This window comes from Arachis ipaensis, chromosome B8 (genome assembly GCF_059453495.1).
Source record: "Arachis ipaensis isolate K30076 ecotype BB chromosome B8, ASM5945349v1, whole genome shotgun sequence".
Lineage (NCBI taxonomy): Eukaryota > Viridiplantae > Streptophyta > Magnoliopsida > Fabales > Fabaceae > Arachis > Arachis ipaensis.
The window spans coordinates 91,219,402-91,244,526 of NC_142443.1; the positions used below are offsets into that span (position 1 = coordinate 91,219,402).

At 40.7% G+C, this 25,125-nt stretch overlaps 2 non-coding genes across 2 annotated transcripts; both read left to right on the forward strand.

Annotated features, from left to right (window-relative positions):
• The first annotated feature begins 5,805 nt into the window (after nucleotides 1-5,805).
• LOC148548807 (small nucleolar RNA R71) lies at nucleotides 5,806-5,912 on the forward strand. The gene has a single exon (XR_015898867.1). It is a non-coding gene; the product is annotated as a small nucleolar RNA R71 (small nucleolar RNA).
• An 11,912-nt stretch (nucleotides 5,913-17,824) lies between these two features.
• On the forward strand, nucleotides 17,825-17,928 carry LOC148548808 (small nucleolar RNA R71). The gene has a single exon (XR_015898979.1). It is a non-coding gene; the product is annotated as a small nucleolar RNA R71 (small nucleolar RNA).
• The last annotated feature ends 7,197 nt before the right edge of the window (nucleotides 17,929-25,125 follow it).

Here is a 25,125-nt window from a genome sequence, read left to right on the forward strand (position 1 = left end):
CTCCTAAGAACTTATTCATCCAAGCAGATTGTTGGTACAAGAGCACCACAGACACATCCCTCAAGATTCAAGCCCTTGGTGCCTAGCCTTATTTCTTATTACTTTTCTTTCTTTTTCAACTCTTATTGTTCTTTTCCTTTTTCTTATTAGGATCTTGTTATTTAGCTTGTCTCATGGGGTGTGTTTCAAGCATATGACTTCAGGATAGATAGTTGCCTTCCTACCTTGTTGGTGAACCAACTTAGCTAATATATTACCACACCACAAACTTAAGAACCTATTCCACAATTGATTATCACTCTGGTCTTTCATAACATCTCTTTTTATTTGACTTAAGGGACAAGCATACAAGTGAGCAAGGTGAAAATGAAGACAGGTACCTTAAACCAGCACACATATGACAAAAGCAATGAAAGCAAATATTAAATTCTAGTGATTTAAGCTAAAGAGTAACTATTAATCAGGGGCACATTCAGACTTTCAATTTTTTTTTAACATCTCCAAGCATATGGGATCAAGTAGCAATACAACCTTTTGGTGGTGCCTTCTAGTTATCTCTTTATTGTCATCATCCATAGCTTTTGCGTCCTTCTTCGCCTCATTGGATGGTGGTGCACTATTTTTCTAGAAGGTTGATTGAATTCCTGTAAAGTTATTGGAAGTTGCTTGTTCCCCAAGCACTTGAGGAATAGTTAGCTTACATGTATGCTTATAAATTTCTGGACTTAATTTGGTGTGTGAACACCAAACTTAGTTCATTGCCTAATGCAGAACCTCATGTGCTTTTATTGATAAAACAACTATGAAATAGAAATTACACTATTGTTAAGCGGTTTCCCTGATTGGTTGGGGCTAGCAACTTGCCATTGAAGAGGTGTAATGTGATTCTAACTGAAATTTTTGGTGAAACACCAAACTTAGAATTACACATTCACTCTTGGATTGGTTTGGTGTGCAACACCAAACTTGGCTCCTCCCAATACGAGGGAAACTGCTTATATCCTTTATTGAGATGATCATGAAAAGGAAACTACCTTAGGTTGGGTTGCCTCTCAACGAAGCGCTCTTTTAGCGTCGCTAGCTCGACGATTTTTCCATCAGTTGAGATGATATTTCATTTTTGGGCTCTCCCCCATGTTGCCCATGTAGTGCTTGAGCCTTTGTCCATTCACAGTGAACGTCCTCTTTGAATTTTCCTCCATGATTTCTATGTGTCCATACGGTGAGACCTTTGTGACAAGAAAGGGTCCTGACCACCTTGATTTGAGTTTCCCAGGAAAAAGTCTTAATTTGGAATTGTAGAGGAGCACTTGCTGTCCTTTTTCGAAGCTTCTGGGTGCCAGATGGAGGTCTTGCCTTCTCTTTGCCTTTTCTTTATAAATCTTGGCATTTTCATATGCTTGAGATCTGAACTCCTCCATTTTCTGCAGATGCAAGACCCTCTTTTCACCAGCAGCAACGCTATCAAAATTTAGTAGCTTGAGAGCCCAGAGGACTTTGTGTTCCAGCTCCAATGGTAAATGACAAGCTTTTCCATACACCAGTTGATATGGGGACATCCCGATTGGTATTTTGAATGCCGTTCTGTATGCCCAAAGAGCATCATCCAACTTCTTCGATCAATCCTTTCTTGATGCTCCTACAGTCTTTTCCAGAATCCTTTTTATCTCTCCATTAGATATCTCAGTTTGCCCACTTGTTTGGGGGTGGTAAGGTGTGGCAATCTTGTGTTTCAGCCCGTATCGTAGGAGGAGCGCTTCTAGTGGTCTGTTACAAAAATGGCTCCCTCCATCACTGATGAGTTCTCGGGGGACTCCGAACCGGCTAAAGATGTTCTTTTTGAGGAAATTCATGACTACCTTGTTGTCATTCGTTGGGGTTGCAATAGCCTCTACCCACTTGGAAACATAATCCACTGCTACCAAGATGTATTTGTTTGAATATGAGGTTGGGAATGGTCCCATGAAATCAATTCCCCATACATCAAACAGTTCCAGTTCTAAGATGAAATTCTGTGGCATCTCATTTCTTTTGGGTACGTTTCCAGCTCTTTGGCATTCATTGTAGTTCTTTGCTACTTTCTTGGCATCCTTGAAAAGGGTGGGCCAAAAGAATCCACTCTGTAACACCTTGGCCGCAGTTCTTTCCCCTCCAAAGTGGCCTCCATAGCATGAGCCATGACAGTTCCATAGGACCTCTCTTCCTTCTTCTTTCGAAACACATCTTCTCAGGATTCCATCTGAACACTTCTTGAAGAGATATGGCTCATCCCAGACAAAATATTTTACGTCATTGATGAGCTTTCTCTTTTGATGTTTGTTGATCTCTATAGGTAAAGCCCCAGTTTCCTTGAAATTGGTAATGTTTGCGAACCAGGGTGCTTTGTGAACCGTCATTAACTGCTCATCTGGGAAATATTCATTCACACTTGTATCATGTGTTCCATCTTTGTCATGAGGGATCCTGGACAGGTGATCGGCTACCTTGTTCTCCACTCCCTTCTTGTCTCAAATCTCAATATTGAATTCCTGCAACAATAAGATCCACCTTATCAGTCTTGGTTTTGATTTCTGCTTGGCAAACAAGTATTTAAGTGCTGTGTGGTCTGTGAAAACAATCACTTTGGCACCAATGAGGTATGATCTAAACTTGTCAAATGTAAAAACTATTACCAGCAACTCTTTTTCAGTGGTGGTGTAATTTCTTTGAGTGTCATTGAGGACTTTGCTGGCATAGTATATCACATGGACTAAGTTATCTTTCCTCTGCCCTAACACTGTCCCTACTGCAAAATCAGATGCATCACACATCAGTTCAAATGGTAAGTTCCAATCAGGTGGGGAAATGATAGGGGCAGAGGACAGCCTCTTTTTCAAGTTTTCGAATGCTAGCATGCATTTTTCATCAAAGACAAATGGTGTATCAGATACAAGGAGATTGCTTAAGGGCTTGGCTATCTTTGAAAAATCTTTAATAAACCTTCTGTAAAAGCCGGCATGCCCTAAAAAGCTCCTGATTGCCTTGACATCACTTGGTGGGGGTAATTTTTCAATGAGTTCCATCTTAGCTCTGTCTACCTCAATGCCTCGGTTAGAAACCTTATGGCCAAGAACTATTTCCCCTGTCACCATAAAGTGACATTTCTCCCAGTTCAAGACCAAGTTGGTCTCTTGACATCTTTTTAATACCAGGGCCAAGTGATTTAGGCAATTAGGGAAGGAATCTCCGAATACCAAAAAGTCATCCATAAAGACCTCAATGAATTTTTCTATCGTATCTGAGAAAATGGAGAGCATGCAGCGTTGGAAAATTGCAGGTGCATTACATAGCCCAAATAGCATGCACCTGTAAGCAAACACTCCATATGGGCAAGTGAATGAGGTTTTCTCCTGGTCTCTAGGATCAACCACTATTTGGTTATATCCTAAGTAACCATCGAGAAAACAGTAATATGCATGTCCTGCAAGCCTTTCCAGCATCTGATCCATGAAAGGAAGGGGGAAGTGATCTTTTCTTGTAGCTTCATTGAGTTTTCTGTAGTCTATGCACATCCGCCATCCTGTGACGGTCCTTGTAGGGATTAGTTCATTCTTCTCATTGGGGACTACAGTGATTCCTCCCTTTTTTGGGATAACTTGCACGGGGCTGACCCATGGGCTGTCGGAGATCAGATAAATTACCCCTCCTTGCCATAACTTCATAACTTCTTTCTGTACTACTTCCTTCATGACTGGATTCAGCCTCCTTTGGGGTTGAATGGATGGTTTGGCATCATCTTCCAATAGTATCTTATGCATGCATATGGCCGAACTGATTCCTTTCAGGTCAGCGAGGGTCCATCCAATGGCATCCTTATGCTTTCGCAATACTTGGAGTAATTCATCCTCTTGATCTCGGCTAAGGGATGAGTTTATGATTACTAGGTAACTTTCACTCTCTCCTAAGTATGCATATTTGAGAGTGGGTGGTAGTACTTTGAGTTCAAGTTTGGGTGCTTCTATCTTTTCATTCTCTTCTCTTGGTGCACCCTGTATATGAATCTCTGCTGTTGCAGCCTCTTCGCTAGTTGTTGCTTCCTCCTCTGTTAACCCTTCAAGTTCTTCCTCTTCAAAAATCTCCTGTATTGCATCTTCCAGTGAATCTAACCTCATACATTCTCCCAATGGTTCTGGTGGGTAACTCATGGCCTTGAATACATTGAATGTCATCTTTTCATTGTGTAACCTCAGGGTGAGTTCACCTTTTTGAACGTCGATGATAGCTCCAACAGTGGCCAAGAACGGTCTTCCCAGGATGATGGAGGCGTTGGCTTCCTCCTGCATGTCCAGCACTACAAATTCTACTGTGAAGATGAATTCTCCTACCTTTACCAGCAAATCTTCTACTATGCCATGAGGAAACTTGAACGATCGGTCTGCCAGTTGTAGGGCCATTTTTGTTGGCTTAGCCTCTTCAATCCTCATTTTTCTCATCATAGCTACTAACATCAGATTTATGCTGGCTCCTAAGTCACACAGAGCCTTCTCTACTGTGATTTCCGCTATAATACAAGGGATCTAGAAACTCCCAGGATCCTTCAATTTCTGGGGTAGTTTGTGCTGAATGATGGCACTACATTCTTCGGTGAGTATCACAGTCTCATTGCTCTTCCAGCTTCTCTTCTTAGTCATTAATTCCTTTAAAAACTTGGCATAGAGCGGCATTTGCTCTATTGCTTCAGCAAAGGCTATGCTGATTTGTAGTTTCTTGAAGATTTCCAAAAATCTTACGAACTGGTTGTCGTCTCCCCTCTTCTTTAATTGCTGAGGGTATGGAGCCTTTGGGACATCTGGCTTCAGCATTTCTCCTTTTTGCTGTGAACTGGGAATGGGAATTTAAACTTCATCTTGCTCCTCTTTCCTTTTGTCTGAGTTCTTCTCTTGTGAATTCTTAGGAATTTCCTTCAATTCTTTCCCACTTCTGAGGGTGATGGCCTAACATTCCTCTCTTGGGTTTGGGTTGGTGTTGCTGCACAGGTTATGGCTGGGAATTCGCTTGAATAGGTAGCCAATTTGTGTCTCAAGTTTCTTGATAGCAGCATCTTGATTCTACATATTGGACCGCACTTCCTCTCGAAACACTTTACTGTCCTGGACCTCCTTACATATGACTTCAAGTAAGGTCTCAATCCTTGAGAGTCTGTCCTCGGATGATGGTGAGTTGAGATTGGAGGGATGAGAAGGGTCATTTTGGCTTTGGTATGGATGTTGAGGTGTGTTGTTAGGTAGGTGTTGATATGATCTCTGTGTGGAATGTTGGTGAGCTCCATTGTTGTTGGGGTTTTGGCGTCTCTAATCTTGGCCTTGGTCTTGTTGATTTCCACACCCAAAGTTTGGGTGGTTCCTCCAACCAGGATTGTAAGTCTTGGAGTATGGTTCATGGTTCTGCCTAGGTGGATTTCCAATGTAGTTGGCTTGTTCATGATCACCCTCTGTTTCTTCATTCACTCCTTCTTGAGTTGCTGTTGAGGTGGTGATTACTGCTACTTGACTCATCTCCATCTTCTTGGCAAGGTCAGCCAGCTGCTTGGTGATCATCTTGTTTTGAGCTAGTAGTGCGTCTACATTGTTTAGCTCCATTACTCCTCTAGTGTTGCCCCTTTCAGAAGCATAGAAGTAGTCATTCTCAGCTACAGTCTCAATGACATCTATGGCTTCTTCAATGGTCTTCTTCTTGCTCAGAGATCCCCCGGATGAGTGGTCTACTGCCTTCTTTGATTCATAAGAAAGACCTTCATAGAAAATGTGTAACTGCACCCATTCATTGAACATATCTGGTGGGCACCTTCTTGTCAGATCCTTAAACCTCTCCCATGCTTCATATAGAGTCTCACCATCTTGTTGCCTAAAAGTTTGAACCTCAGCTCTCAACCTATTGATTCTTTGAGGAAGATAGAATCTCGCCAAGAACTTGTTCACCACATCCTCCCAGGTTGTTAAACTCTCCTTCGGAAAGGATTCCAGACATTTAGATGCCTTGTCCTTGAGTGAGAAGGGGAATAGAAGTAGTCTGTAGGTGTCAGGATGAACACCATTAGACTTCACAGTGTCGCATATCCTCAGGAAGGTGGTTAGATGTTGATTTGGTTCTTCTTGAACACTTCCTCTGAATGAACAGTTATTCTGAACAAGGATGATGAGCTGTTGCTTTAGTTCAAAGTTGTTGGCATGTATGGTTGGCTTTTGGATGCTACTTCCACAGTTTCCTGGGTTTGGATTGATGTAGGATCCCATAACTCTTCTCTCTTGCCTAGCATGATGCACTGGGCCTTCTCTACCATGGTTGTGAGCCTCTTCTTCATGATGGTTCTCCATGTTCTCATCCATGTCTGGTTCAAAATACTCCTCTTCCTCCTCCGTACCAACTACTATCTTTCCTCTTGCTTCCCTCCTCAATCTAAGGAAGGTCCTCTCAGGTTCAGAATCAAAGAAAGTTGAAGCCCTGCTTCTTCTACCTGTCATACATCCCACAAGTCACAAGCAAGAAAGATAGATGCATACAGTACTCTCTGCAGAAATGCTGTTAGTATGAGTGATGCAATATATCAAATGGTTAGTGGGTTAGTGAACTAAATAGTAAAAAAAAATGCATAGATAACACCACAAACGGGTAAAAGGTAAAGGGAAGGAAATAACTAAAACTGAAAGCAAATTACTCAAATGAAATTAAATCAAACAAAAGAAAAAAATTGCTCAATCAAGTTATCCACCAATTTAATCATTGTTGATACAAAATCAATCCCCGGCAACGGCGCCATAAACTTGATGCACAAAAACTTGTCTCTCAACAATTTCCCTCGGCAAATATACCGAATTATCGTCAAGTAAAAACTCACAATAGAGTGAGGTCGAATCCCACAGGGATTGATTGGTCAATCAACTTTAATTAGAGGAATGTTCTAGCGAGCTAAGCAGAATTTAATGTGAGAGTTGCAGGAAATTAAATGGCGGAAAGTAAATAGCAGAAAATGTAAATGCTGGGAATAAAGAGCTGAATATAAATGACGGAAAGTAAATTGCAGAATCATAAATAGGGAATGGGGAATTTAGCATGAAAGTAAATTGCAGAAATTAAAGAGAATGGGTATGATCAGAAATGGGGGATTCATTGGGCTTAGGAGATGTTGCATTCTCCGGATCAAGTTCATTGTCATCTCTTCCTCAATCAATGCATTCATTGATCTCTTTGGCAATCTTAAGTGATTGAACTCCAATTCCTTGGTAATTCAATCTCTCAAATCTTGATCAATAGCCAATTCCTTGGTCCAATTGCTCATGAGAAGAGATGAAGTATGGTCACTGATTATACAACATGTATTTCCAAATCAAAGTGTTGGTAGGATTATATGTCACTATATCCATCCAGACCCCAATTTGGTCCAACATGAGAAAGCATTTCTAGCATGATCTCTTCATTCCTCTTCCAAGTTTTGAAGAGATCCAAGTATGAATAGCTTCTTTTCCAAGACAACTACCCAATTGGATGAAGATTGAAAGCTTTCTAGTAAAATCAAGAGAAAAGAAAGAAGAAGAATAAGGAAAACTATTATTGATCCATCAAATTACAACAGAGCTCCCTAACCCAATGAAAGAGGTTTAGTTGTTCATTGCTCTGGGAATGGAAAACAAAGATGGAGAGTGCATTCTGAAAGTAAAACTAGAGGTTGCAGAGAAAGTAAAATTATACAGAGAGTAGTTCTCCCAATTCCCCAAAAGCTCTTCTCTAGTTCAAAACTACTCCTATTTATACTACTCTTCTGATCTTCTAGTTGGCTCTTCAAGTCTTGGATATGGGCCTTTGGATCTTGAGTTGAAGCAGTTATCATCTTTAGTGGGCTCAGCTTCACTTGCAGAGAAAGTGTACAGTAGGCATGGACTTTAGCTTAGGGCGTTAGTGGTGTTATCGTTAAGTGAAAATGTGGGGTCAAGAACGTTAGTGACAATCACCTTTTTTACTAACATTCCTAACCCAAAATGGTCCATGTTAACTTCAACGTTAGTGGCACTAACGTGACCACTAACGTTGCCTCTTGGCTCTTTGCAAACGTTACCGGGGTTTACCTTTCCCAATAACGTTGAGAGTACCCCTTTCTCCCTACGTTAGAGTTCACGTTAGTATAGTTAACGTGACCTTTAATGTAGGCTTGCCAAATCTTCGAGATCGTTAGTGACACCTACCTTTTTCACTAAATCTCTAAAATGCCCCTTTCCCACGTTAGTGCCTCACGTTAATTACATTAACGTGACCACTAACGTGGTGTTGATTGCCATCTCCAACGTTAGTGACAAAGGTGAGTGTCACTAACGTTGGCTCATCATCCCTTTCCTCCACGTTAGCTTCCACGTTAATGTAATTAACGTGGTAACTAACGTGGCTCATAGTGGCTTAGTCCAATGTTAGTGACAAAGGTGACTGTCACTAACATTAGCGATTCCTTGCTCCTTCCACGTTAGAGTTCACGTTAACTAAGTTAACGTGGCTCTTAACGTCGCCAATATGGGCTTAGTCCAACGTTAGTGACAAAGGTGAGTGTTACTAACGTTGGCATTATCTTCCTCTTCCACATTAGAGTTCACGTTAACTAAGTTAACGTGACTCTTAATGTGGCCAATTGCCCTTTTGGAGCGTTAGTGGCACTCACTTTTACCACTAACGCTTGGAGCTTCCTTTTCCTCCACGTTAACTACCACGTTAATGTAGTTAACGTGGTAATTAACGTGGGCTATGATTGCTTCGAAGACGTTATTGGCGATCACTTTTCTCATTAACGTTGCAAGCTAGCTCCCATTCCACGTTAGTGGTCACATTAGTTAGACTAACGTGGCTACTAACGTGGCTTTTCCTTGCTTCCTTTGCCCTGAAATCAAGCAAATAAATTGCATCAAAGCTCTAATCCAAGTTATGAGTCATGCATCATCTAATTTGTCATTAAATTCATGCATAATTCTCATGAAATCATATAAAATTCACAATGTTTACTTGAATCAAGATGTAAGTGAAATTCTACCCAAAACTTGCTTATTTCCTAAGAAAATTCATGAAACTACCCTAAAATAGTAAAGAAAAAGCCAGTGAAACTGGCCGAAATGCCCTGGCATCAGCTGTTCGCTCACCTCCGAAATGTCCTCTATATTGTGATCCATGGCAATGCCATAGGATCTTCTGTGCCTCTTCTTTAGGCACGCATCTGTGGATAATTCCGTCTGTATATTTCTTAAAGAGATATGGTTCATCCCACAAGTAGTACTTTGCATCAGAAATTAATTTTTTCGTTTGTTGTCTACTGTACTCTTTGGGTATGAATCTCACAGCCTTATAGTTTGCAATGTCTGCAAACCATGGTATTTCCTGAATGGCAAATAATTGTTCATCTGGAAAGTTTTCAGAGATCTCAGTAGGAGGGAGGCACGCTCCTGCTACTGGTTCTATCCGGGATAGGTGATCAGCTACTTGGTTCTCTGTCCCCTTTCTGTCTCTTATTTCTATATCAAACTCTTACAGAAGCAACACCCATCTTATGAGCCTGGGTTTTGAATCTTGCTTTGTGAGGAGATATTTTAGAGCAGCATGATCAGTGTACACAATCACTTTTGACCCCACTAAATAAGATCTAAACTTGTTAATGGCATAAACCACTGCAAGCAAATCCTTTTCTATGGTTGTGTAATTCTTCTGTGTGTCATTCAGAACACGGCTAGCATAGTAAATGACATGCAGAAGCTTGTTATGCCTCTGTCCCAATACTGCACCAATGGCGTGGTCATTGGCATCACACATTAGTTCGAATGGTAATGTCTAGTCTGGTGCAGAAATGACTGGTACTGTTACCAGCTTAGCTTTTAGAGTTTCAAATGCCTGTAGACACTCTTTGCCAAATACAAATGGCGTGTCAGCAGCTAGCAGATTGATGCGGGGAAAACTTGTCTTTTAACAAATCTCCCTTCGGCAAGTGTACCGAATTTGTCGCCAAGTAAAAACTCACAATAGAGTGAGGTCGAATCCCACAGGGATTGATTGATCAAGCAACTTTAATTAGAAGAATATTCTAGTTGAGCGAATCCAGAATTTGGGTTGAGAGTTGCAGAAAATAAAATGGCGGGAATGTAAATAACAGAAAAGTAAATACTAGAATTAAAGGACTGGAAGTAAATGACTGAAAATAAATTACAGAATTGTAAATGGGAATGGGGAATTTGCTCATAAAACTAAATGGCAGAAATTAAAGAGAATGGGTAAGATCAGAGATGGGGAGTTCATTGGGCTTAGGAGATGTTTCAATTCTCCGGATCAAGTTCATTTTCATCTCTTCCTCAATCAATGCACTCATTGATCTCCTTGGCAATCTTAATTGATTGAATTATAATTTCTTGCAATTCAATCTCTCAAGTCTTGATTAATAGCCAATTCCTTGGTCAATTGCTCACGAGAAGAGATGAAGTATGGTCACTGATTATACTACATGTATTTCCCAAATCAAGTATTGAGAGGGTTATAGTCACATACCCATCCAAACCCAATTTGGTCCAACATGAGAAAGCATTTCTAGCTTGATTTCTTCATTCCTCTTTCAAGGTTCAAAAGAGATCCAAGTTTGAATAGCTTCTTTTCCAAGATAACTACTCAATGGGATGAAGATCGAAAGCTTTCAAGTAAAATCAAGAGAAAAGATAGAAGAAGAATAATGAAAATTAGTATTGATCCATCAAATTACAACAGAGCTCCCTAACCCAATGAAAGGGGTTTAGTTGTTCATAGCTCTAGAAAATGAAAATAAAGATGGAGAATACATTATAGAACTAGAAATTGCAGAGAAAGTAAAATACAAAGAGTAATTCTCTTTTTCCAGCCTCCAGAACTCGTTTAACAATTCAAAGCTACTCCTATATATACTACTCTTCTCAGCTTCTAGTTTGCTCTTCAAGTCTTGGGCCTTTGGATCTTGAGTTTGAAGCAGTTCTTTTCTTCATTTGGGCTTGGCTTTACTTACAGAGAGAAAGTGCTAAGTGGGCAGAGACTTTGGCTCAGGGCGTTAAGGGTGTTAACATTTAGTGAAAGTATAAGTTCGAGAACGTTAGTGACACTTAACATTTTCACTAACGTTCCAATGTACCCCTTTGCCTCACGTTAGAGCCCACGTTAACTAGGTTAACGTGGCTTCTAACGTGGCTTTGCCAACCTTCGAGAACGTTAGTGACACTCAACATTGTCACTAAAGTTCCAGTGTGCCCCTTTTTGCTTCACGTTAAAGCCCACGTTAACTAGGTTAACGTGGCTTCTAACGTGGCTTTGCCACACTTCGAGAACGTTAGTGACACTCAACATTATCACTAATGTTCCAATGTGCCCCTAGATCTCACGTTAGATTCCACGTTAACTAGGTTAACGTGGCTTCTAACGTGGCCATTCTTAGCTATCCCAACGTTAGTGACAATGTTGAGTGTCACTAACGTTGGCTCATCATTCATTCCTCATCGTTAGCTTCCACGTTAACTAGGTTAACGTGGAAGTTAACGTGGCTCTTTGGGGGGTTGTGTGGTTGCTTCCAACGTTAGTGACGATGTTGAGTGTCACTAACGTTGTCGACAACTCTCACTTCTTACGTTAGCTCCCACGTTAACCAAGTTAACGTGGGAGTTAACGTTGGAAGTTGCATCCTTAGGCCAACGTTACTGACAATGTTGAATGTCACTAATGTTGGCTTCTCTTCCCCCTTTAACATGGGCTCTAACGTGGCCACTCATGAATGTTTGCCAACATTAGTGACAATGTTAAGTGTCACTAATGTTGGCTCAACTTCCCTTCTCCACGTTAGAGTGCACGTTAACTTAGTTAACGTGACTCTTAACGTGGGCACTGATGGCTTTGAGAGTGTTATTGGCAATCACTTTTCTCATTAACCTTGCAAGTTACCTCCCTTTCCTTGCTTCCTTTTGTCCTGAAATCAAGCAACAGAGTGCATCAAAGTTCTAGTCCAAGTCATGGGTAATGCAGCATACAATTTGTCACCAAATTCATGCAAAATCCTCATGAAATAATGTAAAATGCACAATGTATGCTTGAATCAAGGTGTAGGTGAATATCTACCCAAAACTAGCTTATTTCCTAAAAAAATGCATGAAACTACCCTAAAAACAGTAAAGAAAAGGTCAGTGAAACTGGCCAAGATGCCCTGGCATCACAACACCAAACTTAAAGCTTGCTTGTCCCTAAGCAAGTACTGGAACAAGAGAATGATGAATGGAATATCCAGAGGAATGAGTCATTCTTGTGGAAGTCATATCACTGATTTTATGGTGGTTTCATGCATAGCAACTTAGGTTCATTTCTGGCTTTTCAGACCTTTATCATGTCTTAAAACACTCACTTTGCTTACATCCCATGAGACTTCTATTCATTGATCCCTTTATTGTCATTTCAGAGCTTATTGGTGTTCTTATGCTAAGTGCTCTGTAAGGGGGCAACTTTTTAAGATAAGCTTTCAGCCAACACTCCCAAACCAGTTGGATCAAGGTACTAGGTGTTGAAGCACCCCTAAGGACTTACTCCCTCAAGTCTCTGCCCCAAACATACACACCACAGGCATATAGTTTATTTATTTTCTTTTCTTGAGACCTTGGTGTCCAGCACCTCTTTGGGTTACTAAATGCTCTGTAGTGAGGGTTACTCTTGATAGTGGATTTTCAGATGATAATCCCGGGTTAGTTAACCCAAGTTACCAAGTGATAAAGCACCCCAAAGAGCTTATTCATCCAAGTAGATCCCTCACACAGGAGTACCACAGACACATGCACCATTGGTGCCTAGCCTTATTGCTTACTTTTTTTTTTCTTTTTTTTTCACTTCCATTGCTCTTTCCCTTTTTCTTATTAGGATCTTCTTATTAACTTAGTCTCATGGGTATATCCAAAGTTAAGTATTCAGGATAGATAGTTGTCCTCCTAGCCTTGTGGTTGAACCAACTTAGCTAACTTACGACTACCCTAAAGATTCATGAATGCACTTCCACATTATGAACTCTACTCTGGTCTTTTTTAAAAAAACATAAACATTCTCTTCTTCATTTGATTTAAAATGGACAAGCTTACAAGTAAATAAGGGAAAGATGCACTGACATTTAAACCAGAAATCATGGGCCTATTCAGAAAGAAAACTTAAAAGACAGAATTTAAAAAGTTTAAACATAACATGGAAGCAGGTTCTATTTTATACAAGATCTTCCTTATTTTAAAGCATAGAAAACGATGGACTAAAAAGAACTCCACCACCTTTCATTCATGTGGATGCCCATGCTTCCATCCTTACTTGTCCTCATTGTGTCTCTCTTGAGTGCTTGTGCTCCCTCTTCCTTTGCCTTTTCCAAGCAGCTTCTTCCAGAAACCACCATCTTCCATCTTCTTCTTGAGTGTCTCCTTTTGCTGTTTAACCTTCCTCTCTTCTTGTTCTACAAAATCTTTTTGGACCTCGTCATATGTAGGGATGGCATAGTGTAGCTGATGCATATTACTAGTCATGTAGTTCAACTTGGCTTGAGTGTTCACATAGAACTCCTCCCTATGTAGTTGCCTTCCTTCATTGAGTACACTGAACTCGTTGAAAGTTTTCATTTGGGCTATCTGCCGCTGGTTGAGTTCTTGCAAGTGCTTCTCTTGAAGCTCTTGCCTCTCATTCACTTGGTTGATGGCTTGAGTGAGCCTGGAGTAGTGTTCCTGCTGCTGCTCCATTTGTTGTTTTTGTCATGCTTCCTGTTAGCTCAGCCAGTTGGTTTGAAGGTTCAGTATTTGCTCTTGTCCTTCCATATGTCTCATCCCCAAATCCTCAATGGCTCTTAGAAGGTGACTCATGTTCAAGTTGGCTGGATCAGAATACTCTCCTTGTTGACATTCTTCCTGATGAGGTTCCTCTTGGTGAACTCTTTCTTTTGCTTTTGCTTTTCCTATTTGTGGTATTCTTTGTTGTTGAGCAGGTGTAGTATAAACCAATCGCTCGAGTGTAGCTGGCCTCCCTGGGTTCACCTAGTCTGGATTACTGTCCTCAAATACTACCTTGGCCTTATTGCATAAGCGGAGAATGGTGTTGGGGTACCAAAGCCTGGCACCTAAATCAACCTTCTCAGCCGAATCTTGAATCCCCTCGGCAATGAGCTCATTCACATTGATCTCCCCACCTTGTATTAAGCAATGCACCATAGTAGCTCGATTGATGTTTACCTCTGAATTATTTGCAGCTGGTAGAATGGACCTCCTCACAAGTTCAAACCACCCCTTGGCTTCAGGGCTCAGGTCTCCTCTCTTGATAAACTTGGGTCTCCCATCTGTGTACCTCTCCCAGTCAGCTGCTATAACACAGATGTCTGCCACTATCTCTGAGAGCTCATTATTATCAGGGCTTCTACTTATCCTTGCCTGATAACTTTCCTCATCAAAACGAGGTGATTTCAGGTGAAGAACTCTTGTTATGGCATTTGGGCTGAAGTCCACCTCTTTTCCTCTTACGTAACTTTTGAAGGTTGGGGCCTTGGTTTTATCCTCTCTTACTACATTCGCATAAAATTCTTTGATGAGGTTTCCATTGATCTTCCCCTCTGGACTTGTGAGCAATTGCCACCCCCTCTGTTCGATTTTCTCCAGAATTTGTGGTGACTCATCTGCATTGATTTGGAAGATTAATTCTGGCAATATCTTTCTCGCCCTTATCCGTTCGAATTCACGTTCATGAAAGGCAGTTTTGAATTTCTTCTCATCGAAAGGAACACTCTCCATGGGTTCCTTCCTCTTTTGCCTCTTTGAGCTTGATGATGCCATGAATTGAGTTGCTATTTTGAGATGGAGGTTGGAGGATACGGAGAGATGAGGAATAGGTTGGCTAGGACAGAGTGTGATGAAGGGGTTTGAGCAAGCCGAAAGTATGAAGTGTGGAGAGTGGGAATTTGAGTGTGAGGAATGATCATGCACTAAGGTTCACTTATATAGGGAGATCATGAGTGGATGGAAAGTGTGGATTGTAAGGATTGTTGCTTGATGGACGGTTGAGGTTGTGTATGAAGGAAGGACAAGGATCATCACTTAATGAAAGTGATTGGTTCGGTCTTCAAGGGTCTTCTTTCTCCAATGTTGCATGGCAGCGTTTCCCCATGCATTCCCTCTTGAGACATGTGTGTAGTGCTCTTCATTAAGTGGCGAAATCTCCCCCATTTAATTGTCCAATCAATCCCCTTTTTATGCTCCTTTTCTTTTCCTATAAAGACAAACTAAGAAAAGTAAGAAAAGATATTAAAATGACCATATGAACTTTACGGCTAATATTAATAACAGGGAAGAAAGGATTTGATTGTTTATTTATGAATTCCAACTAACTAACTAACTATTGGTGGGTCCTTATATGCATTTTGGTGGCACCATGGGGTGACACAAAACTTTGTTTGAAGCAATGTGATGAAAAGTTTTGTTCAAAGCTCCCAAGACTAGCATGCATCTTGGTTTGCTTTGAACACCAAACTTGTTCTTCACTATATACTGCATGATAAAGATTTTACCAAGTGTTTGTCAAGTTTGGGTTGAAATTCATAAACATTGATTTATTCATTATTTTAAAACATATAAAACATGGGTTGCCTCCCATGAAGCGCTTCCTTAGCATCACTAGCTTGACGTTTTTCCTTCATCAGGGTGGTTGGTAGTGCTTAAAGTCCTCCCCTCTTGCTGTGGACTTATATCCATTGGTTGGATCAATGATCTTCACATGTTCCAGGGAAAGAACTCTGTTGATAGTGAAGACCTTAGGTAACTGAGATGGTACAGTGGGGAGATTAGGGGGAATATCTGGGAAGTAAGCTGAGATAACTCTATCCCCTGGAGAGAAGTCTTCCGTAGGAATTTTCTTGTTCCTCCACCTCCTTGGTACCTTCTTCTTTGTTTCTTTTGATGTTGCCTTCCCCTTGGTGACCTCTTTTTCTAGAGGAGTTGTGGTGCTGTCTTCACCTGCTTCTAGAGGTTTAGGTTCCTCCAAATTTTCCTTGAGCTGTGGCAATTGCTGTTTTCCTTGTTTATCTATTAAGGGGATCTCATAATGAACTGGCTGTGCTTCAGTGCTTGTTTCCTCCTTCAGTGTCTCATTATCATTTGTGCTTAGTTACTTGTCCTCCTGATCTGTTTCTTGTGAGAGTTTGAAAACATTGAAGCTGAGTCGTTCATCATGGATTCTCAATATTAGCTCCCCTTTCTCTACATCGATAAGTGCTCTGGCCGTAGCTAGGAATGGTTTTCCTAATATGATTGGATGAGTGTGACTCTCTTCCATGTCCAGGATGACAAAGTCTGTTGGGAGAAAGTATTTCCCAACCTTTAGCAACACATTTTCCACCACTCCTATTGCTTGCTTTTGAGTTTTGTCAGCCAGTCTGATGATTACATCTGTGGGTATTATCTCATTGATCTGCAGCCTCTTCGCCAGGGATAAGGACAGTAAGTTGATGCTGGCCCCCAAATCAGATAGTGCTCTATCGAACATAGTTTCACCTATGGCACAACGGATGTGAAAACTCCCTGGGTCTCTTCTTTTTGTAGGCAACTCAGGTTGAATAAGGGCACTACATTCCTTGTTCATCACTATAGTCTGGCCTCCTTTGAGTGAGCTTTTCCTGGGCAGAAGTTCCTTCATATACTTGATGAATGCAGGAATTTGTTGAATTGCCTTGATGAATGGTATGTTTACATGCAGAGATGCAAACAAGTCTAGGAACCTTGAGTATATTCTCTTTCCCATAGCACCATTGAGCAGTTGAGGGAAGGGTGCATAGAGCTTCAGCAGCTCTTGTTGTGAGATTTCTGGTTCTTGGCGGTCTCTATCCTCCTCCTTTGTTGAGTTGTCTTCAGGTTGTTTGCAAAGTTTGCCTTGCTTGTCTTCAGTCTCTTGATCACTCGCAGTAACCATTTTGCAATCTTCCCATCTTACTTTCTTTGCTTCTCCTTTGGAGTTTTTCTCCGTGTCACTTGGGAAGCTATCAGTAGGTTTGGGAATCTTCTCAGCTAAATATCCCACCTGGAATTCCAGCTTCCTGATGGTCTCTCCCTGGTTCTTAATATTGGCTCGCACCTCCTCTTTGAACACCTTATTTTCTTGAATCTCTTGGCATATTTCTTCAAGTAAGGCCTCAATCTTAGAGAGCTTGTCATCAATTGATGAGTGATTTGGAGCAGATGTGCCATTTTGGTTTTGATAAGCGTGTGGAGAAGTGTTGTTGTGGGGGTGTTGAGATGTCCTCTGTGTGAATTGCTGGTGAGCTATATTGTTGTTGGAGTTGTAACGTCTCTGGTCTTGGTTTTGATCTTGCTCACTTTCCCACCCAAAGTTTGGGTGGTTTTTCCATCCAGGGTTGTAGGTCTTGGAGTATGGATCATAGTTTTTCCTTGGTAAATTCCCAATGTAGTTGGCTTGCTCTTGACTCCCCTCTGCTTCTTCATTGACTTCTTCTTGGGTTGTTGATGAAGTGGAGATTGCTGCTACTTAGTTCATCTCCATCTTCTTGGTGAGGTCAGCCAACTGCTGGGTAATGAGCTTGTTTTGGGCCAACAGAGCATTTACATTGTTTAGCTCCATTACTCCTCTTGTGTTCCCTCTTTCGGAAGCATAGAAGTAATCGTTCTCTGCTACTATTTCAATAACATCTATGGCTTCCTCAATAGTCTTCTTCTTGTTCAAAGATCCTCCAGATGAATGATCTACGGCCTTCTTTGACTCATAAGAGAGTCCTTCATAGAAAATGTGCAGCTGCACCCATTCGTTGAATATGTCAGGTGGACACCTCCTTGTTAAGTCCTTGAACCTCTCCCATGCTTCATATAGAGTCTTACCATCTTGTTGCTTGAAAGTTTGGACCTCAGCTCTCAGCCTATTGATTCGTTGAGGAGGGTAAAATCTTGCTAAAAATTTGTTCACCACGTCTTCCCAAGTTGTCAAGCTTTCCTTTGGGAAAGATTCCAGCCACTTGGCTGCTTTGTCCCTAAGTGAGAATGGAAAAAGAGCAGTCTATAGGTATCAAGATGAACACCATTAGACTTCACTGTGTCACATATTCTCAGGAAGGTGGTCAAATGTTGATTGGGGTCTTCTTGAACACCTCTTCCAAACGAACAGTTGTTCTGAACAAGGGTGATGAGCTGTGGTTTAAGTTTAAAGTTGTTGGCATGGATTGTTGGCTTTTGGATGCTACTTCCACAATTGCCTGGGTTTGGATTGATGTAAGAGCCCAAAATTCTTCTATCCTCCCCAGCATGATTTGCTCTACCTCCTCCCCCATGGTTGTGATCCTCTTTTTCATGGTGGTTTTCCATGTTGTCTTCCATGTTTGTTTCAAAGAATTCCTCTTCTTCCTCAGCACCAACCACTTTCTTTCCTCTTGCCTCCCTCCTTAATCTAAGGAAGGTCCTCTCAGGTTTAGAATCAAAGGAAGTTGAAGCCCCGCTTCTTCTCCCTGTCATACAACCATCAAGTGCAAGCAAGAAAAGACAGGTGCAGAAAGTATTTGTGTCAGAATTACTGTTAGTTGTGGGTGATGCAATATATCAAACAGTTAGTGGGTTAGCAAACAGACTTGAAAATAACAAAGAAAAACAAAAGAGTAGAGGGGGAAGGGAAGAAGTTTAACTAAAACAAAAAGTAAATCACTCAAACAAAAAATGAAATTCACAAAATAAAAATGCTCAATCTAGTGATCTTCCAATTTAATCATTGTTGATGCACAATTAATCCCCGGCAACGGCGCCATAAACTTGATGCGGGGAAAACTTGTCTCTCAACAAATCTCCCTTCGGCAAGTGTACCGAATTTGTCGTCAAGTAAAAACTCACAATAGAGTGAGGTCGAATCCCACAGGGATTGATTGATCAAGCAACTTTAATTAGAAGAATGTTCTAGTTGAGCGAATCCAGAATTTGGGTTGAGAGTTACAGAAAATAAAATGGCAGGAATATAAATAACAGAAAAGTAAATGCTAGAATTAAAGGACTGGAAGTAAATGACTGAAAATAAATTGCAGAATTGTAAATGGGAATGGGGGATTTGCTCATAAAAGTAAATGGCAGAAATTAAAGAGAATGGGTAAGATCAGAGATGGGGAGTTCATTGGGCTTAGGAGATGTTGCAATTCTCCGGATCAAGTTCATTTTCATCTCTTCCTCAATCAATGCACTCATTGATCTCCTTGGCAATCTTAATTGATTGAATTACAATTTCTTGCAATTCAATCTCTCAAGTCTTGATCAATAGCCAATTCCTTGGTCAATTGCTCATGAGAAGAGATGAAGTATGGTCACTGATTATACCACATGCATTTTCCAAATCAAGTATTGAGAGGGTTATAGTCACATACCCATCCAAACCCAATTTGGTCCAACATGAGAAAGCATTTCTAGCTTCATCTCTTCATTCCTCTTTCAAGGTTCAAAAGAGATCCAAGTTTGAATAGCTTCTTTTCCAAGATAACTACTCAATGGGATAAAGATCGAAAGCTTTCAAGTAAAATCAAGAGAAAAGATAGAAGAAGAATAATGAAAATTAGTATTGATCCATCAAATTACAACAGAGCTCCCTAACCCAATGAAAGGGGTTTAGTTGTTCATAGCTCTAGAAAATGAAAATAAAGATGGAGAATACATCATAGAACTAGAAATTGCAGAGAAAGTAAAATACAGAGAGTAATTCTCTTTTTCCAGCCTCCAGAACTCGTTTAACAATTCAAAGCTACTCCTATATATACTACTCTTCTCAGCTTCTAGTTTGCTCTTCAAGTCTTTGGCCATTGGATCTTGAGTTTGAAGCAGTTCTTTTCTTTATTTGGGCTTGGCTTTACTTGCAGAGAGAAAGTGCTAAGTGGGCAGAGACTTTAGCTCAGGGCGTTAGGGGTGTTAACATTTAGTGAAAGTATAAGTTTGAGAACGTTAGTGACACTTAACATTTTCACTAACGTTCCAATGTACCCCTTTGCCTCACGTTAGAGCCCACGTTAACTAGGTTAACGTGGCTTCTAACGTGGCCTTGCCAACCTTCGAGAACGTTAGTGACACTCAACATTGTCACTAACGTTCCAGTGTGCCCCTTTTTGCTTCACGTTAAAGCCCACGTTAACTAGGTTAACGTGGCTTCTAACGTGGCTTTGCCACACTTCAAGAACGTTAGTGACACTCAACATTGTCACTAACGTTCCAATGTGCCCCTAGATCTCACGTTAGAGTCCACGTTAACTAGGTTAACGTGGCTTCTAACATGGCCATTCTTAGCCATCCCAACATTAGTGACAATGTTGAGTGTCACTAACGTTGGCTCATCATTCATTAGGCCAACGTTAGTGACAATATTGAATGTCACTAACGTTGGCTTCTCTTCCCCCTTTAACGTTAGAGGCCACGTTAACTAGGTTAACGTGGGCTCTAACGTGGCCACTCATGAGTGTTTGCCAACATTAGTGACAATGTTAAGTGTCACTAACGTTGGCTCAACTCCCCTTCTCCACGTTAGAGTGCACGTTAACTTAGTTAACGTGACTCTTAACGTGGGCACTGATGGCTTTGAAAGTGTTATTGGCAATCACTTTTCTCATTAACCTTGCAAGTTAACTCCCTTTCCTTGCTTCCTTTGGTCCTGAAATCAAGCAACAGAGTGCATCAAAGTTCTAGTCCAAGTCATGGGTAATGCAGCATACAATTTGTCACTAAATTCATGCAAAATCCTCATGAAATAATGTAAAATGCACAATGTATGCTTGAATCAAGGTGTAGGTGAATATCTACCCAAAACTAACTTATTTCCTAAAGAAATGCATGAAACTACCCTAAAAACAGTAAAGAAAAGGTCAGTGAAACTAGCCAAGATGCCCTGGCATCACAAATTGCTCAGAAGTCTTGTAATTTTTGAAAAATCCTTTATAAACCTCCTATAGAATCATATATGCCCCAGAAAGCTTCTGATTGCTTTCACATTGGTAGGTGGTGGTAATTTTTCAATTACATCTACCTTAGCTTGATCCACCTCTATTCCCTTGATTGAAATTTTGTGCCCAAGGACAATTCCTTTAGTCACCATAAAGTGACATTTTTTCCAGTTTAAAACCAGGTTAGTCTCTTGGCACCTTTTAAGAACAAGTGCTAGATGGTCAAGACAGGAGCTGAATGAGTCTCCAAATACATAGAAGTCATCCATGAAGACTTCTAGAAATTTCTCTACCATGTCAGAGAAAGTAGATAGCATGCACCTCTGAAAGGTTTCAGGTGCATTACACAAACCAAATGGCATCTTTCTGTAGGCAAATACTCCAGATGGACATGTGAATGCTGTTTTCTCTTGGTCCTGAGGATCTACTGCAATTGGGTTGAAACCTAAATAGCCATCCAAAAAGCAGTAGTATTCATGACCTACTAGTCTCTCTAGCATCTGGTCTATGAATGGTAAAGGAAAATGATCCTTTCTGGTGGCTGTATTGAGCCTTCTGTAGTCAATACACATACGCCACCCTGTAACTGTTCTTGTAGGAACCAGTTCATTCTTTTCATTATGAACCACTGTCATGCCTCCCTTCTTGGGGACAACATGGACAGGGCTCACCCAGGGGCTATCAAAAATAGGATAAATAATCACAGCCTCTAGTAACTTAGTGACCTCTTTCTGCACCACCTCCTTCATGGCTGGATTTAGCCGCCTCTATGGTTGAACCACTGGCATAGCATCATCCTCCAATAGGATCTTGTGCATGCATCTTGCTAGGCTAATGCCCTTAAGACCACTTATGGACCACCCAAGAGTTGTCTTATGTGTCCTCAGCACCTGAATTAGTGCTTTCTCTTCCTGTGAATTTAAAGCAGAGCTTATGATCACCAGAAAAGTGTCACCTTCTCCCAGAAATGCATATTTCAGGGATGGTGGTAGTGGTTTGAGCTCGGGTTTAGGAGGCTTATCCTCTTCCTGAGGAATTTTTAGAGGTTCTTCTATTCTCTCTGGTTCCTCCAGATCAGGCTGAACATCTTTAAAAATGTTCTCTAGCTCTGATTCGAGACTCTTAATCATATTGACCTCTTCCACCAAGGAGTTAATAACATCTGCGCTCAGGCAGTCTTTTGGTGTGTCTGGATGCTGCATAGCTTTGACAACATTCAACTTAAACTCATCCTCATTGACTCTCAGAGTTATCTCTCCTCTTTGGACGTCAATGAGGGTTCGTCCAGTTGCTAGGAAAGGTCTTCCTAGAATGAGAGTTGCACTCTTGTGCTCCTCCATTTCCAGCACTACAAAGTCAGTAGGAAAGGCAAATGGCCCAACCTTGACAATTAGGTCCTCAATTATGCCTGATGGGATTTTGATGGAGTGATAAACCCCGATTTTGTGGTTCATCTTGTGCTTAATTTAGGGGATTTTATCACCTTTTTCCACATTTATTCAATGAAATAGCATGGTTTTGTAATTCTCCCTTGATTTGTGCTTAAATATGAAAACATGCTTTTTAGGCTTTAAAATAGCTAAATTTAACTCACTTTAATTCCATTCGATGCCTTGATATGTTTGTTGAGTGATTTCATGTTCATAAGGTAAGTATTGGATGGAAGAAGTGAAGAGAAAAGCATGCAAAGTCGGAGAACTCATGAAGAAATGAAGGAACCGTAAAGCTGTCAAGCCTGACCTCTTCACACTCAATTAACCATAACTTGAGCTACAGAATTCCAAATGAGGCGGTTTCAGTTGTGTTGGAAAGCTAATATCCGGGGCTTCAAAATGATATAAAATTTGGCATATGTTATTTCGCGTTCAGGGGCGCGCACGCGCCATGTACGCGTGCGCGCTGATGCTACCCATGGCCCACTAAAGTGAAATCGCCCCCAGCGATTTCTGAAGCACTTTGGGCCTAACCCAACTCATTTCTAATTCTATTTCATGCAGAATTCAAGCCTGGGCAAGGAGGGAGCAATTGTTTGTAGCATTAGCATCATGTAGGTTAGTTTCTAGAGAGAGAAGCTCCCTCTTCTCTCTAGAATTAGGTTAGGTTAGCTTAATTCAATCTGAGATCTAGGTTTAATCTCATCTTTTCATCTTGTTTCCTTTATGATTTCTTGTTTTACTACTCTATTCTTCTTAGTTCTCTTGTTAATTTTACTTTTATGTTTATGAATGCTCATGTTGAATTTGTTTACATTTAATGAAATTTAATGTTTGATATTCTTTTATTGATGATTTGAGTTATTGATTTACTTTTCTTGCAATTGGTAGTTGGTAGTTTTATTATTCTTGCATTTTTACTATGCTTTCCTTTTATGCCTTTCAAGTGTTTGACAAGATGCTTGGTTGGTCTTTAGAGTAGCTTTTGAGCATTCTTGGCTTGGAAAGAGTAATTGGGCAATCTTGAGTCATTAATACCCAACTCATGTTGGTGATCTAGAGTTGTTAGCTAATATTGTTTCCATTGATGCTAATCTTTTGCTAATTTAATTAGTAAGTTGATTAGGACTTTTGGATTGAGATTAGCTAGTCTTGTTAGACTTTCTCTCATGGAAGATAATACGATACCTTCTTCCAATGTTGGAGATGACGTAATGAGATAAATTATTGTTTATATTTGTGACATGATTAATTAGTCTTGTTTGACATTCTCCCTATGTGAAGATGACATGTTACCTTCTTCCGTTTGTTGGAGTTGACTAAATAAGATGAATTGATCTATGCATGACTAGGATAGAAAGCCTATGATCTCAACCCTTGCCAAGAATGTGTCTCTCTTTATTATTTGCTTTCTCTTATTTACTTGTCCTCTTTAATTACTTGCTTAATTTACTTTTCTTGTCATTTATTTTAATGCCCTTCTTATCAACCCAAAACCCCCTTTCCTTGTGAGACGACCCGGAGTTCAAATACTTCGGTTAATTCTTATTTGGGGTTTGTACATGTGACAACTCAAATTTTTGTATGTGAGGACTCTTTGTTGGTGTATAACTATACTTTACAACGAGAATTCATTCAATTGAGGAAATTCTATATCAACAAACTCATTAAAATGGCGCCGTTGCCGGGGAGTTGCAATGGTGTTACATTATTGGCTATTGTGAATATGTGAATATGTTTGCCTTTTGTTTGTTTGTTAGTTTTTGTTAGCTTTAGGACTTTGTTGCTTATTTTTGTTAGCTTTTGTTTTTGTTTGCTACTATGAATTCTCATCACTTTGGCTATGAGTTTGGCTCAAATTATGTTGTAGGAAATGGGAACTACAATGAGGATGTGCATCAAGGATGGAACAATCAAGGATGGAACAATCAAGGATGGCTCAAATTCCTGCATGTGTTGAACACTTAGCCTTACTCTTAGTTGTATTGCAATCACTCAAAGCCAAGGCCTCAAGTTATAAAGGTTTCCTCACATTTATTTGCTTGGGACAAGCAAGACTTAAGTTTGGTGTTGTGATGACATGCATCATCTACCCTTCTTTCTTGCATAAGAAGACCATAAAAAGCATAAATCTCATTTGATCAGTACAATTCATGCATTATTTGATGAATATTATGGTACACTACTTTGAGATGAGTTGTGCTAAATTTCAGGTGAAAAAAGCATCAAAAATGGGGTAGAAGACAAACAAGAAGCTTGGCGTGTGAAACTGGCGTGACACTTGAAGCAAATGCCACAAAAACGTACTGGCGTGGCATGCCAGGAGCTGGGCATGGCATGCCAGTACTAAAGATCAGAGAAGAGATTCAAAGCATGCATATGGGCATTGCACGCCAAGCTGAGCGTGGCACGCCTGACTCATCAACCACTATGGGCGTGCCACTTGAGCAAAGGGGCGTGGCACGCTTACTCTCCATCCCAAGAAGAACCTTCACTATGGCGTGCCACTTGGTGTCGAAGGCGTGGCACGCCAGCCCCAAGAAGTCACTTAGGTGTGCCACTTGAGAACCCAGGCATGGCACACCAAGCTTGAAGAGTTCACAAACCCATGGGCGTGCCACTTGAGAACCCAGGTGTGGCACGCCAAGCTTGAAGAGTTTACAAACCCATGGGCATGCCACTTGAGCAGCATGGCATGGCACGCTGGTACAACAATCTAGAGAAGGGGCT